Genomic DNA, 16552 nt, shown 5'->3' on the forward strand with positions numbered 1-16552 from the left:
GGTGCCAGAGCTGCAGGCAAGGATGAGCCCATTATACCACCATGCTGGGCCCTATCTCAGTTGTTATTCTTACAGTAAAATTGGGCAGAACTTGTCTTTTCCAAGGAGGCAAAAAATGGGGGAGAAGCTAAATTTTATATTTGCAAAGGAGATATTTCGCCAGGGACTCTGGAATGAGCAGCCAGAATGAGAGCCAGGGCTGGAACTTGAACCAGGCACCTCCTAACCAGCAGGACAGCTGCTACACCAGCAACCTCGCCTTTGGTTCAGTATCAAGCAGCTTGCACGTGAGATTAACAAAACAAAACAAAAAAACCAGATTAAAGGCCTTGAAAGTGATATGGGCCACACAAAACCATACCACACACCAGGAAATGCAAAAGATTGACTGTCAGTAGCCAGGGCCTACTGGAAGGCTGACTCTGAAGTGAAAAGGAACAGCAGGCCACCAGCAGAGGATGAAAGTGATGGCGTCTTTAATTTAGGTGAAGGATTTTATTATTCAAGGGAGAAAGTCTGACAGACTGCTCTCCGGTGGGAGACAGCCCAGGACCACTTCCACATGGCAGGGTGACCATGTAAGAGAAATGGCCACCCAAGGTGTACAGTACTGGGCTGGGCCTTCATACTTCTTAGGTGTGGGGAATGAGAGAGGTAGCAACTCCTTGGTTTGCACCTGCTTGTGATGTATAGTGTGGAGTACTCATCATGGCGGTAATGACCTTCTACACACAGACAAGGTTAGGGTGATTCTGCATTCCAAATGTTCCTGAATGGGAGGGTCTGCTCGACTTCTGCAAGGTGCTATAGTCACTTCTGCTCGGCCCAATCTAATAGGCCTGATGTGATGACGCAGTGGCTAGATCACCTTACATGCGCAGGAATCCCACATGGGCGCTGGCTTGTGTCCCAGCTGCTCCAGTTCCTATCCAGCTTCCTGTTTGTGGTCTGGGAAAAGCAGTTGGAGGATGGCTCAAAGCCTTGGGATCCTGCTTCCGAGTCAGTCACCCAGAAAAAGCTCATAGCTCTCTGATCGACTCAATTCTGGCCGTTGTAGCCACTTGGGGAGTGAACCAGTGGACGGAAGATCTTTCTGTTTCTCCTTCTCTCCATAAATCTGATCTGTCTTTCCAAACAAATTTTTTTAAAAATATTTATTTATTTATTACAAAGTCAGATATACAGAGAGGAGGAGAGACAGAGAGAAGGATCTTCCGTCCGATGATTCACTCCCCAAATGATCCTCAACGGGCTGGTGCGCCGATCCAAAGCCGGGAACCTGGAACCTCTTCCGGGTCTCCCACGCGGGTGCAGGGTCCCAAGGCTTTGGGCCATCCTCAACTGCTTTCCCAGGCCACAAGCAGGGAGCTGGATGGGAAGTGGAGCTGCCGGGATTAGAACCGGCGCCCATATGGGATCCAGGCGGTGCGTTCAAGGCGAGGACTTTAGCCGCTAGGCCACGCCGCCGGGCCCAACAAATATTTTTTAAAAGAAAGAAACGAACAGGTTGCCAGGATGATTGTTTATGAACATGTCCTTGCCAGAGAGTTCACAGAAGAAAATTCAAAAAAGCCCTGCCACACCAGCGCTCATCTCCCTCTTAACAAAAGCAGGGCTGGGCCTCAAGGGTTGATTTATTGTGGGGAAGTGGCTAAGAAGGCAGGGAAGTTACAGTCCCCGAGTTTGTTTATGCAGACTCATCTCATGCCAGCCTTCTGTCTGCAGAGATAAGGGCGACTGAGAGACACGGGCACTTTCATGGGGGGATCCATGCCCTGTTGCTGGTTGGATAAGCACAGGGCACAAAACACTTCCTGCTTTTCTTGATCCTCTGATGCCTTCCGCTCAAAATAATGCTGAAGCCAAAGGGTGGCACACCCTGGTTCTCTTAAGCTGTGCCTGTGGGTTTTATGCAATCTTCTGTACACACACACATGCTGAAAGAAATAGAAAGAAAAAGATGTTTCTTTTCTCCCTGTACATTGTGTACCAGCTCAGCAGTTCTGCCACACATGAGAGTGAGGCATGGCTGACTTCAGCCCCTACTAGCCTAGATTCTTCTGTGTCCCACGCGGCCATGGCACTAAGGCATGGACAGTGACGTGTGGTTGAGAGGGGGAGGTGGGCTCCCCACCCCGTTTTGCCTCCAGGTTACCATAGAACTCCACAAGTCCGCTCCCCTGACCTTTTGTAAAACCTTGGAGGGCAGCGCCTGCTGACCCCAGGCTCCCGCCCCAGAGTACTTGTGGCCACATCCACAAATGGCAACCCCCAAGCTTGGCCCAGGGCCTTGGGATGATGGTGCCCCAGGCAGGAGCGTGCCACAGGGAGGGCTGGACCTGGGTGAGGAAGGGAGGAGATGGAGAGACAGCCATTGCCTGCAGCTCCCAGGTCGCTCACAGCTGAGCTGACCTCGGAGTCAGCGCGTGCCTGGACTCCTTTGCAGGACCATATAACCCCCAGGCCTTCTCCCATGGCAGCTGACCACACTGCAGGCAGCTGGGGCTTCTCCACACGTACCTGCCTGGCAGCCGGATGCCAGGTGCAGTTGGGTCCCACCCAGCACTTACAGGGAGCAGGCCCTCAGCCAGGGTACCTTATCCATTGCAGATGCTTCCAAGGCATGTGTATATTTTATAAGTACTTTGTTGTTATGCAGATATGCATTACATGAACGGTGCCATCTTGACCAGGTGTAGGTGTCCAGCTCAGGAGCATCACAAACCCTTCGTGCTGTGCACCCATTTCTATTCCACAACTTCCCTGTGCTGACCCAGCACCTGGCACTCACCTTTCTAATCTCGCTCTATCGATACAACTACTCTAAATGGAATCATGCCTTTCTTTTCTTTTCTTTTCTTCTCTTTTCTTTTCTTTTCTTTCCTTTCCTTTTCTTTTTTTTTAATAAAAGGAAAAATTTGGTTGTTTATTTGAAACGTAGTTCCAGACAGCAAGAAGGGGAAACAGAGTGGTGGCTGTTCCACTTGCAGAACTTGGAGAAAACGGCCCAAGTGTTTGGGCTCCTGCGCCCTAATGGGAGACCTGGGGGAAGCTCCTGGCTTCTTGCTTTGGCCTGGCCCAGTCCTGGCAGAGACCATCCAAGCCCCTTAAGATCTTGGACACCCATTCAAGTGGGTGGCACAAGATCTGTCCTGCCACTTACTACCACCAGTGGGAAACTTCTGCCCTGCAGGTTCCTGCCCACACCAGGAGGGGTCGCTGAACACTTGTTCCCAACACCTTCCCACCTTCCAAAAACCTTGGGTGTCTCTCACTTTCTCTTCTCTCTCTCTTCAAGAGGTATCCCGCCTCCCGGCTGCCTCCCCTTCTCTCTTCTTTCCACACTCACTTGGTCACTTCATAAATAAAACTTCTCAGTCTGCAACTGATTTGCAGCCTTTTATTCCTGTGGTAAACTGAGGAAAGAACCCACCAGGCTTTGATGGTACACTGGCCGTTGTGGAGGCAGCAGATAGAAGGTCTCTACGTTTGTATGTAACTTCCTCTCTCTGCAAACTCTTTTAAGCAAAAAATAAAAAGTACATATTTTTGAGAAAAGAGAAGCTGATCTGTTCTTTGAGATGTTACCCATGTTCTCTCAAGGTTCTTTTCAATCTGAAAATGAGAAAACTTTCCCCGTGGGTCAGACCCCAGACACCAATGAAGGCTGGGACTGAGCTGGGATGAAGCCTGGAGCCGGGAAGGAATCCAGAACGCACAGCTAATAAAAAAAAAAAAAGAAAGAAAAAATGGGCTTGGCACTTTGTCTTCCTAAACGTACAGGGTTAAAAAAAGATAGCCCCCTCGACCCCCATCCCACCTCCCTGCCCTGGCTCGGTAGCCTAGCAGCTAGCTGCTAAAGTCCTCACTTTGAACGCACCCAGGATCCCATATGGGTGCTGGTTCTAATCCCAGCAGTCCCACTTTCCATCCAGCCCCCTGCTTGTGGCCTGAGAAAGCAGTGGAGGACAGCCCAAATCCTTGGGGCCCTGCACCCACATGGGAGACCTGAAGAGACTCCAGGCTCCTAGTTTCAGATTAGTTCAGCTCTGGCCTTTGTGGCCGCCTGCGGAGTGACTCATCCGGCAGAAGATCTTCCTCTCTGTCTCTCCTCCTCTCTGTAGATCTGACTTTGCAACAAGAATAAATAAATCTTCAAAAAAAAAAATCCTTGCATGACTCTTCCTGGTTTTTCTTTCCTTTCCCTGTTACAGGTATGCTTTTCCTCTGCACAGGAAGCAAAGTCCGTGACCAGGGATTCCCCAGGATAAAAGTCATCCAAATTCTGTTCCCTGGTGGTGGGCGAATCTTATAAAGGTGTCTTCAGGGACTCCTCCACTTTTTTTACTACAACAGAAACCTGACCTCATTACCTATGAGCCCATCTAACTTCTCTCAAAGCTGCACACATGTTTGCATATGGCTTGCATGGCAGTATCATAGAAACACACACACACATGCATGTCTGGCTGCATAACACAGTTGGGCTTCTTTTTTTAAAATCTGGACTTGTCCATTTATTTTAGCACACACACAAAAAAATCCTGAAATACATCCACAACTTCTCATAATATGTATTTCCCATGACCTTTTAAAAATACATTTTTAGGGCCCGGTGGCGTGGCCTAGCGGCTAAAGTCCTCGCCTTGAAAGCCCCGGGATACCATATGGGCGCCGGTTCTAATCCCGGCAGCTCCACTTCCCATCCAGCTCCCTGCTTGTGGCCTGGGAAAGCAGTTGAGGACGGCCCAATGCATTGGGACCCTGCACCCGCGTGGGAGACCTGGAAGAGGTTCCAGGTTCCCGGCATCGGATCGGCGCGCACTGGCCCGTTGAGGCTCACTTGGGGGGTGAATCATCGGACGGAAGATCTTCCTCTCTGTCTCTCCTCCTCTCTGTATATCTGGCTGTAATAAAATGAATAAATCTAAAAAAAAAAAATACATTTTTAAATCGTATTTTTAATATTGTTTGCATAGTTGAGAGGAAGGCGTGGCCATGTGGACTTCTAATTAGGGTCGGCCAAGTCAGGTAACTGAGGAAGAGTGTTGTGACTCTGTTACTGAAGTGGTTTTGATAGTTCTGAGACGGTGTCAGTTTCCTTGCTCAGGGTTGAGAACATCTTTCTACGGTTTTCTGGATGAGAAAGTCCACGTTAGTGTACCCATAGACCCAGGAACATGCTGCAAAGCTTAGCCAAGAGAATTGTTCAACCTGTTCTGTTTCCCATCCTCTGATGAGGCAGTTGATGTCCCTGCTGGCCTAGGTGAGCAGGCCAGCATGTCCCCGTGTGCCTCGGAACATGCTTCCCACCGCACAACTACCAGCAACAGAGGAGACCCAGTCCCCATACCTACACTACAAGGTTGGACTACACATTCTGTAATTTTTTTCCTGTGGCTAGAGTCTGAGTCCAGCAGTCCAATCAGGGAGTCCCCAAGAAACCTCTGCTGGGGTCACCTGAACTCAGACTTGACTCTTATGTGTGCCAGCCAATGCAAAGCCAGGTGTGATCTGTCACCTACACAGCCAATGCATATACCAGTGGATACAGCTTGGGCAATTCTGTCTCTGTCCCATATCTCACTGGAGCTGCTGGGTACTGCGGCCCAGCCAGCCAGCCAACCCACCACAGTCTCGATCTTCACTCATAAATGGGTGCCACAGCCTAGTAAAGTCAACTCCAAAAAATCCCAACCCAGCTTGCACCTAGGCCTTGTTTTTGCATATGCCAGTCTGTGCTGCTGCCTAGCCTGGCCCAGCCCACATGCCATCTGGCTATATATATATATATATATATTTTTTTTTTTTTTTTTTGAGATTTTTATTTAGGACCCAGTGTGGTAGTAGAGCAGCTAAAGTCCTTGCCTTGCACATGCCGCGAGATCCCATGTGTACACCAGTTTCTGTCTTGGCGGCCCCAGTTCCCATCCAGCTCTCTGTATGTGGCCTAGGAAACCAGCAGAGGACAGCTCAAAGCCTTGGGACCCTGCATCTGTGTGGGAGATCCAGAAGAAGCTCCTAGCTCCTGGTTTCAGATTGACTCAGCTCTGGCTGTTGTGGCCACTTGGGGAGTGAATCAGCAGATGAAAGAGCTTCCTCTCTGTCTCTCCTCTCTTCATATGACTTTCCAACAACAACAACAACAACAATCTTAAAAAAAAAAAAAAAAGTCATCTTTCAGAGTCTGTAAAAATTCTGGAAAAAAAAAAAAAAGGAAAAGAGAAGAAAGCAAGCCATTGTGGGGGGGGGGGTTAGTGTGAGGAGATGTGCTGTGGTGGAGGTATCTGCAGGGTGATTTAAGAGCCCCAGAACGCAGCATTAACTGAGACTGGTGGGGAATGTGGGCAGCTGTGTGGGTGCATTGACAAGGTGAGTGTCAAATGTGCTGGAGTTAGCAGTGTGCCCTTGTGGCCCACTACAGAAGCACAGGTGCATTGCTGCACCACAGGTGGTGTCGGAGGGAGCTGGGGACAGTCTGGCTTGTGCTGTTGGAGCAGAAGGTCCTGGGTGGGAAGGGGCAGGTTGCAGCCAGCTGGAGGTTGGACTTGGTCCTGTACGCTATGAGGAGGCTCTGGCAGTCTCCAGGCAATGGACTGGCAGGGTCAGATGGCATTCGAGCTGCGGATGGAGGTGGCTCTGTGTGCTGAAGCTTCCAGCATTGCTGCTGCTGTCTGTCCTCCTACCTGAAATGAAGCCAAGTCCTGGGCATGGTCTCTACTCACAGGCTGTGCTGACAAACACAGTCCTTCCAACTAAGAGGGAAAAAACATGGGTCCCGAGTGCTTATCACAGACCACCTTGCAACCTCTCTGCTTGTGAGGGTCACATGACCTCCAGCTTTGCCAAGCCCTCTTCTTCCACAGCCTTTCTCTGTTCATGTCCAGACCTTGGCAGTCTTTCTCCTTCTCGTTCTTGAACCAGGCCTTCAGTGTTGTCTGGGTAGGGGTTTCAGGGACAGTCTTTTTGTAGGTTCAAGACAATTTTGTCACTCCCACCCCAAAGAAAATTTCACTGTTATGCTGTTCATGATCATCAATGCTTCCTCTACGTTTGTAAGACTTTAAATTCAGGATATGAAACCAATTCAGGATGGACAGTTGGTCTAGCTGATTAAGCTACTCTCAGCCCATGGAGTAACACTTGGGCTCAATACCCAGCTGAAGCTTGACCCCAGCTTCTGCTAACACAGACCTTGGAAGGTAGCAATGAACACTCAGGTAAACAGATTCTACCATGCACCTCTCCGCTCCACGCTTAGTTCAGCCCAGCTCTGTCTGTTGCAGCCATTTGGAAAACAAACTGGCAGATTGGAGTTCCCGCTGTCTCTCAAGTAAATAAAATTGTTTTGAAAATGTGGCCAATTCAATTTGATTATTATCCACTGGTGGGCAGTCTAGTTCTGATACCTTATCTAAAATGTAAACATTGTACAGTATGATCCAGTTGTCCAAACATGGGTGAATGGAATGTATAATTAGGATTAGATGAATTGTGAGCGTGGGAACCCCCACCTCCCGATGGAAGAGAGATCCCAGCTGGGAGCTTGCTCTGTCTCAACATGTCATGCCCTCTGGCAGTGATAACAGAGCAAGGCCCTGATCAATTGTCAAGCAGATGCCAGCGCCATGTTCTTGAACTTCCTAACTTCCTGGACCATGAGGCAAAAGCATTCTTTTTAGAATTTTACTTATTTGGGCCCAGCGGCATGGCCTAGTGGCAAAAGTCCTCGCCTTGAATGTGCCAGGATCCCATATGGGCGCCGGTTCTAATCCAACTCCACTTCCCATCCAGCTCCCTGCTTGTGGCCTGGGAAAGCAGTCAAGGACGGCCCAAAGATTTGGGACCCTGCACCCGTGTGGGAGACCTGGAGGAAATTCCTGGTTCCTGGCTTCGGATTGGCGCACATCGGTCCGTTGCGGCTCACTTGGGGAGTGAATCATCGGACGGAAGATCTTTCTCTCTGTCTCTCCTCCTCTCTGTATATCTGACTTTGTAATAAAAATAAATAAATCTTTAAAAAAAGAAATGTTAAATATTTAAAAAAAAAGAATTTTACTTATTTATTTGATACAGATCCAGAAGAAAGCTCTTTAACCCACTAATTCACTCCCCAAGTGGCCCTGACAGTTAGGGGCCAACAAGCTCAGAATTCCATATCTCCCACATGAATGTCAGGGGTCCAAGGCCTTGGCTCTCCTCTGCTGTTTCCCTGTGATGCATCAGTAGGAAGATGGACCAGAAGTGGAGCAAGCAGGACTCAAATGGGCATTCTTGGGTCTGGTGTGATGGCTCAATGAGCTAATCTTTCCCCTTCAAGTGTCAGGATCCCCCGATGATAATCAGTTCTTGTCCCGGCAGCCCCACTTCCCATCCAGCTCCCTGTTTGTGGCCTGGGAAAGCAGCAGAGGATGGGCCAAAGCCTGCACCCACATGGGAGACCTAGGGGAGGTTTTTGGCTCTTGGTGTTGCAGGAAATTTGATGCAAAACATGGCAGCAGCCTCATTTCTCGTCTCACACATTAAAAGAATTTTCATGCGGACAAATTCTAGTTTCCAAAGCAAAATTTATTTAAGGAGAGGGAAATTGGCTCCTGCCATGGCAGCAGAGCGGGGATCCACCAGAGGAAAGACTGATGGAAATCCAGAGAAAAAGAGACCCCTGCCTAGGTGGCAAGAGGGTCTCCAAGCAAGGAAAACACCCACGCACGAGGGGAGTTAATATCCCATTTCAAGGAAGTCACCCAAGGGACAAAAGGAAAAGAGAAAAAAAATTTGTTCAAGACAGCACCTGGTCCAGAAGACCTCAGAAGGGTGGCACTTGTGAACTTTCTCCTCCCATTCAAATGATAAGCTGGTCACTCAGGCTCCAGCTCAGAGAGGAGATTAGTCTGGGTGTTTTCCCCTTGCATGGTAAATTGATATGTTAATTCTGCTCTTCCGACCTCCCTCAAGGGAAGAACAATCTGTGCATACATATATACATATATATTTAAAATTTTTTTCTGCCCCCTCCTCACAATTTTATATTTTTAAGAAGCAGTTTCGCCTGCCTACTATCCTGTCTGATTCCTCACACATTGGCTTTGAATCTGCCCAGCTCCACTCTTGTGGTTATTGTAGCCAGTTGGAGAGTGAGCCAGCAGATAAATATTTCTCTAATTTGCCTTCTCTGGAAATCTGCCTTTCTCCAACCCTAAAAAAAGTATGAATAAATAAAGAATAAATATTAAAAAAAAAGAGAAACAGAAAGAAAAAGAAAATTAGGGAGAAAATGCTCAAGGAATACATGTCCAAGAGCATCGCAATGACTGGTTGGGGGAGTTCTGTGCGTGCTTTGGGGTGCCAGCAGTGCGCATTACGTCTTGGTGGATGGCACTTGCTGAGCTCAGGGATGCCACAGTACCCACAACCTTCGCACTGACTTGGTCCAGTAAGTTTGGTATTGTTGTAGGGTTTTTGAACCCTACAACAACCTCAATTCTTGTCTCGCAGGAGAGAAGAATTTTCATGCGGACACAGTTTAGTTTTAAAGTAAGATTTATTAGAAAAGCTAAGAAAGGAGACTCCCGTCCTAGTGACGGGCGGGGGTTCTGAGAGAGAAAAGACCCTAGTCCCCTGCCCTAGTGGCAGGAGGAAAAGCTAGAGAGAAAAACCCCATATTAATGTTGGGGAAAGTATCTTTTAAAGGTTCCCCTCAAAGACGTTTCTCCATGAACAAAGGAAATTCCTGGTTTCCATGGTACCTGGCCTTGGGACAAAAGGCCAGAAAGGTGTCACTGGCCAACTTCCTTGGTCCCTTTCTAATGATAAAGAGGCCAGTCTGAAGCCCTCCCCCTTGGCAATGGCTGGAGACAGAAATGGGCTGAGGCTTCAGGTGGGGAATAGATATGTTAATGTCACCCTTGTCTCCTGGGGGAAGCACTCCTGATAAGATATGCATTTGTCTTGGGAGAGACGTGTTCTGCTGAATCCAAGACATGGTGGGGAAAATACCCCTTTATATTTGAGAAAAAAATGACTTGGGGACCCAGAAAACCCTAACTGCTTACTACCCAGTCTAACTCCTCTCACAGTATGAAATGGGAACAGGGAGGGATAGGCAAGCTGGAAGGTGATCTTGGGCAAGACAGGAGTGACTGGATCCCAGGGAAAACCACAGGGTGTGACAGAAAAGTACCAGGATGTCCTGTGCAGAGTCCAGAGCCTGTGTTGTGAAGGGTGGGGGAGGGAAGGACTCCCAGAGATATTTTGTTATTGTGCTTCTCTTGGAAACAAAAGACTCTCACCAGGAGTCTAGTCCAGGATGTTCTTTGTAAAAATCAAAGACCAGGGCAGAGGAAGGGAAGTGTGTGAGTCCACCAAGCCTGCCTACTCTGTGTGTGTGTGGGTGGATGGGTGGGGGAGATAGGGAGATGAACCATGAGAAATTTGTTTTCTCACTATTGTGGAAGTTAGGAAATCTGAGATTTAAGTATCAGCAGGCTTGCTTGCTTCCATCAAGGCAGTTTATTTGAAGGGCAGAATGACAATGACAGAGAACTTTCCACCCATTGGTCGACTTCTCAAATGACCACAGCAACCAGGGAAGCATGTCTGGGTATGATGCGGTAGCCTAGTGGCTAAAGTCCTCACCTTGCACGCACCGGGGTCCCAGTTTCTGCCGGTTCTAATTCCAGCAGCTCCACTTCCCATCCAGCTCCCTGCTTGTGGCCTGGAAAGGCAGTTGAGGACGGCCCAAAGCCTAGGGACCCTGCACCCAAGTGTGAGGCCCGGAAGAGGCTTGGGGTCCTGGTATTGGATCGGCTCAGGTCCAGCTATTGCGGCCACTTGGGGAGTGAATCATCAGACAGAAGATATTCCTCTCTGTGTATATCTGACTTTAAAGAAACCTTTAAAAAAGAAAACGGAAGCTTGTCTGTGACCCAAGCACTGGATAAGAGATGCAGGTATTGCCAGGGGCAGCTGAGCCCACCCTAAGCTTGGTTTCTGGTGAGGTCCTCTCCTCTGCTTGTCATGTGTCCTCACATAACCCCTGCTTATGTGTCCAGCCAGCCACAATGGCCAGGGCTGGACCACGATGAAGCCTGGGGCTTGAAACTGGAGCCAAAAGTTCCATCCGGGTCTCCCATATGGATGCAGGACCCAAGCATTGGGTCATCCTTGGCTGCGTTCCTAGTCACATTAGCAGGCAGCTGGATCAGAAGTGGAGCAGCTGGGAAAGCAAACTGGAGCACCTAAGGGATGCTGACACAACACACAGTTGTCTTGGGGTAGGAAGCTAGTTCAGGGTCCCGGGCTTGGAAGCCACTCCCCACCATCAGCTAGGCGGTCCCTCCCGCCCACCTCTGATGCTCACCTATCTTCACCTGGAACCTGAGAGGGGGCGGTTCTGCATTGTTGGATAACCACTCCCCTTTCAAGCCACCATAAGGCCCATGATAGGGAGATTCTAACTCTTTTTTCAGTCCTGTTCTCCCATCGCTCTAGGCATCCCCAGCGCCTGTTTGCTCTCCTACTTCGCACGGACAGACGCCTAGTACAGGTAACCCCTGAGTATGGTCCCTGTATGTCTGTATTCTTTACCCTCTGTTCACTGCTTGGGCAGAAAAGTAAAGATGTTAATGCTAGGATGCTTTGTGTGTTTTTTTTTTTTAAATAACTAGAAATGCATGTCAAAGGACAGCAGATCTAAGATTCCTTGAAGTATCTTTTTTTTTTTAAGATTTATTTTATTACAAAGCCAGATATAGAGAGAGGAGGAGAGACAGAGAGGAAGATCTTCCGTCCGATGATTCGCTCCCCAAGTGAGCCGCAACGGCCGGTACGCGCCGATCCGAAGCCGGGAACCAGGAACCTCTTCCGGGTCTCCCACGCAGGTGCAGTGTCCCAAAGCCTTGGGCCGTCCTCGACTGCTTTCCCAGGCCACAAGCAGGGAGCTGGATGGGAAGTGGAGCTGCCGGGATTAGAACCGGCGCCCATATGGTATCCCGGGGCTTTCAAGGCGAGGACTTTAGCCACCAGGCCATGCGGCCGGGCCCGCTTTGTGTTTGTAATGTGTGTACTCTCAAGAGTTGCAGGAGAGGTGAGGCCTAGCAGTAATGGAATGGGAATAAGAAGCCAGGGACAGGTGAATGATTGAATTTGAATGTTTGAATGTGTGCCCAGGTTGTTTGCTGTATATCTGTTAGGATGACTTACAGTGCTGTGGAATCTTGGAAATAGGTCTTACGTTTAACGGATGGATTTCAGGGTAATGACCATTTGTTTCTCTTGGCATTTCAGTTGATTGGATTACCATGTTGACCTTTTGTTTGCTAATTTCTACTGAGTCCTGTTATCACCAAGTTTGGTTAATAAACCCTGGGCTTGTTTGGAGTAACTTCTCTGCACCCCGCAACACAGTGACTTACCCAAATTGACACCACAATACTTGGAGGGAGTTTTTACATTGTGTGACAGTGTTTCTGTGAGATTACAAAATTGACTCTAGGCTAATATTCTAAATAAGCCTGGCCAAATAACGATGTCTTCCCAGCTGCCTAACAAACATCTAACATGAAGGGGTGAACGCTGAAGCACATGGCATTGTTAAACCTTCATGTCTTGTGGGTTTTTTTCTTGGTTTATTTATTTTTATTGGAAAGGTAGATATACAGAGAGGAGGAGAGATAGGAAGAGTTGCCGTCTGATGGTTCACTCCCCAAGTGATCACATGGCCGGAGTTGAGCTGATCCAAAGCCAGGAATGTGGAGCTTCTGGGTCCCCCACACGGGTGTGTGGTTCCAAGGCTTCGATCCATCCTCAACTGTTTTCCCAGGCCACCAGCAGAGAGCTGGGTGGGAAGCAGGGCCACAGGGATTAGAACTGGTACCCATATTCAAGACGAGGACATTATCTGCTAGGCAATAGAGCTGGTCCCCATGTATTGGCACTTTGGTTGTGTCGGATTTTGATATCCCCAGAAAATCGTTGAGTCTGAAGTCGGTGCCAAGGCATAAAGGTGTTTTATTCAGGTTAGCCTAGGTCTCCCAGCCACCTCCCCTAGCCCAGCAGGGCTGGGTGGGGGAGGGGCAGCTGGAGTGAGGCTGTAGCCGGATCACCAGGGCGGGGAAAAAGAAGTAAAAAAGGCCTAGGTTGAACAGCACAGCATTCTTAGCCATTTCAGGACAATTCCATACAATTATACAGTCATGATTGGTCAGTTCTGTTACCTTTGAAAAAGAGCAGCAGGCCTCTATTGGTAGGTTTGAAGCAAGCAACTTCCAAAAGGTACAAATTGATGGGGTATAGGGCGGTGAATCTTATCAAACACCCGGGAACTCCTTCCTGGGAGTGGTCTGCCTACTTGATCTGCCAGGTGTCCTGCCGGGTGTCACGTAGACTATCAGGCCTGGAGTTCACAGAGCCCCCAGCCAAGCAGTTAAGGAAGGCAGAATCACAAAACGAGAAAACACCTAGGTTTTTCACTTTAAAGGGCTTCTGTCAACTTGTTTCTAAAACCCGATTTACCATAGCAGGGGCCAAAATTGGAGATGGAAATGAGTTTTTTTTTCAGTCCCTCCCTAAAAGTACCAAGAGCTATTTTGGTCAGGACAAAAGTGACTGCTGAATGAGGAGCTAATATATCCATTTCTGTTTCTTTTTTAAGCTTTTATTTACTTTTATTGGAAAGGCAGATTCACAGACATAAGATAAAGATCTTCCCACTGGTTCACTCTCCACATGGTAACGACCAGAGCTGAGCCAATCTTGAGCCAGGAGCCAAGAGATTCTTCTGGGTCTCCCATGCACGTACAGGGTCTCTTTTTTTTCTCTCTGGGCCATCCTCTACTGCTTTCTTAGGCCACAGGGAGCAACCCGTACACAACTAGTCCCAATTTGGGATCCTGCCATGCAAGGTAAGAGTTTAGCCACGAGGCTATCGTGCTAGGCAATGAAATGGAAGATCTTTCTGTATAAATCTGCCTTCCAATAAAAATAGAGCTTAAAAAAAAAAGGAAGGAAAGTAAGGCAGATTCAGAAGCAGTCCAGTATCTTAGATGGCAAAGTATGTAAACTTAGGCACTGAAAACTATAGGTGGGCTGAGCCTTCCCCGCTTGGGGGTAATACAGTTGTGCTGGTGGTATTTGTAGGAATTCTCTTGCATTCCACACCCAGCAAACTCTGTCCAGCAGAAGAGGCTGGGCATGGGGTGGGTTATGGGAGAGCGCAGGGAGGAGAAACGCCTGGAAGAGCTAGTTGCACTCCATCTCAGAGACCCCAGTCTGAATGCAAGCCGGGCTCTCAGTTTGCACTGAGCTTCTTCCTGGCCCGTCAGGTGTATGCTGTTCATTAAGCTTTGTTAGGCTGCTGGGTGGACTGGGCACCGTTTTATGTACAGAGGTGTCCATCTGTTCTGATGAATATCCTACATTATTAAGCCTTGCTTATTCTATTTCAATCCAGAGAATAAAAAACAGCGACAGTAAGGCTGTATCTGAAATATTTCCGGGACCTATCCATACCTCAGGTTCTCGGGAACTTCTCAAAGGAAAGTGAAAGTGCTTATCAGAAAATATCTCATTCCAGCAGGGGATCTTGCCTTCCTTTCACAGCTCATAGAGGATTGCCCCAAATTAGTCTCAGTTCAGTAGTTTTCACAAGACGGGATGCAACTCTTACTGACTGGATAGTTTAAAGTGAATGATGCTTAAATTGATTGGATGTTTGTGATTGGCACCGCTACAATTAATTGCATCATTTGCTTTGTGCACTGCTGTAAGGTTGGTTAATTGAATGATTCATGTCATGTGTCCAATGCTCTCCAAATTGATTGGATGATCCTGTAGAGTTGGAAGAAAAATGGTGTAAACATGGCTCATTACTAACTGCAATAATAATTTTTGTTTTTGTGACTTCTGCTTTGCTTGCTATGCTAAGAAACTAGCTCAGGCCAGATGACCTATGTGACCTTTAGCACTTATGGGCCCCAATTCTCATGAATCAAGGCCCAAGTCTGGTTATCAAACAGGTGGCTCCAAGTAATTAAGTGGATGGTTATCTTAATTGCTGGACCTGGGAAGAGTCATGCATGGGCTGTCCAGCCCAGATAGGTAGGGAATGTGTGGTATTTCCCCCTTCACCTTGCAGGCTATTGTGGCTTGCCCCTTTTCAAGTTACTGTGGGCTGCCCCTATAAAAAAAACCTGTGAAAAAAAAAAAAACTGTGAATGTGCTATTTGGGGCCACACTCTGGTAAAGGGTGTTGGTCTTGGCTGGCCGGCTGGCTGGTTGTCTTGCCTCATTTAAATATAATACTTAGTTGTGACACTGGTGAATGTAACATTCTGTTTTAGCAGTTGGGTGTATGCAACACTCCATGCTTAAAAACCCCTGAACATAGCCTGTTGGGGCTGCTCCTCACGTGAGCGGTCAGATGTGCTAATGTGTAGTGTCTGAATCTGTAGTGTCAGGGTCTAAATCCTCACTTTGCATGTGTTGGGATTTCATATGGGTGGAGGTTCTAGTCCAAACTGCTCTACTTTTTTTTTTTTAAAGATTTATTCATTTTATTACAGCCAGATATACACAGAGGAGGAGAGACAGAGGAAGATCTTCCGTCCGATGTTTCACTCCCCAAGTGAGCAGCAATGGGCCGGTACTGCGCCGATCCGAAGCCGGGAACCTGGAACCTCTTCCAGGTCTCCCACGCGGGTACAGTGTCCCAATGCATTGGGCCGTCCTCGACTGCTTTCCCAGGCCACAAGCAGGGAGCTGGATGGGAAGTGGAGCTGCCGGGATTAGAACCGGCGCCCATATGGTATCCCGGGGCTTTCAAGGTGAGGACTTTAGCCGCTAGGCCACGCCGCCGGGCCCAAACTGCTGTACTTCTGATCTAGTTCCCTGCTTGTGGCCTGGGAAAGTAGTAGAGGATGGCCCAAAGTCTTGGGACCCTTCACGAACCAGCATGGGAAACTGGGTTCTGTTGCTGAAAAATATCCCAAAGTGATTGGAAATATTTTTTGTAGAACCCCTAGATCAGGCGCGTTCAGGGTGGTATGGCCATAGACAATTTTTTTTTTTTGTAGAACCCTTAAACTGGGTCTGCTCATCTGTCCACAGAAGGACAGTTACTAACAAGGATGGTGAAAGAAAGCAGGCATTTATTGCTAAGTGCAGCGCAAGCAGCCAGGCAACTATGGCTTAACTCCAAGGCTCCCCTAGGAGTTGAGGGTTAAGGATCTTAGACAATTAGGGCCGAGAGGTGTGAAAGTACAAGGTTCCTGATTTATCAGTGATGGGGAGATCTTTAGGGGATTTACAATGATCTGGTAAGCTACAACCCATGGGGTGGGAGTTACCGAAAAGTTACAAAATATTGGCCAACAAGGTTCTTATCTTTTGGAGAAGACAATGACTCCTGGGGATCACTCCCTTAATTCAGTGAATGCTTTTTGATAAAAGGTACGCCTGGGGCTAAGCAAGACACATGAGGACATCTGGTACTAAAGGACAGCGCATAGTCTGGGCTATGCATTGACCTCAGAGATCTGGTGAGTGGACCCAGTTT

The sequence above is a fragment of the Ochotona princeps genome, chromosome 25 (genome assembly GCF_030435755.1).
Source record: "Ochotona princeps isolate mOchPri1 chromosome 25, mOchPri1.hap1, whole genome shotgun sequence".
Taxonomy (NCBI): Eukaryota; Metazoa; Chordata; class Mammalia; order Lagomorpha; family Ochotonidae; genus Ochotona; species Ochotona princeps.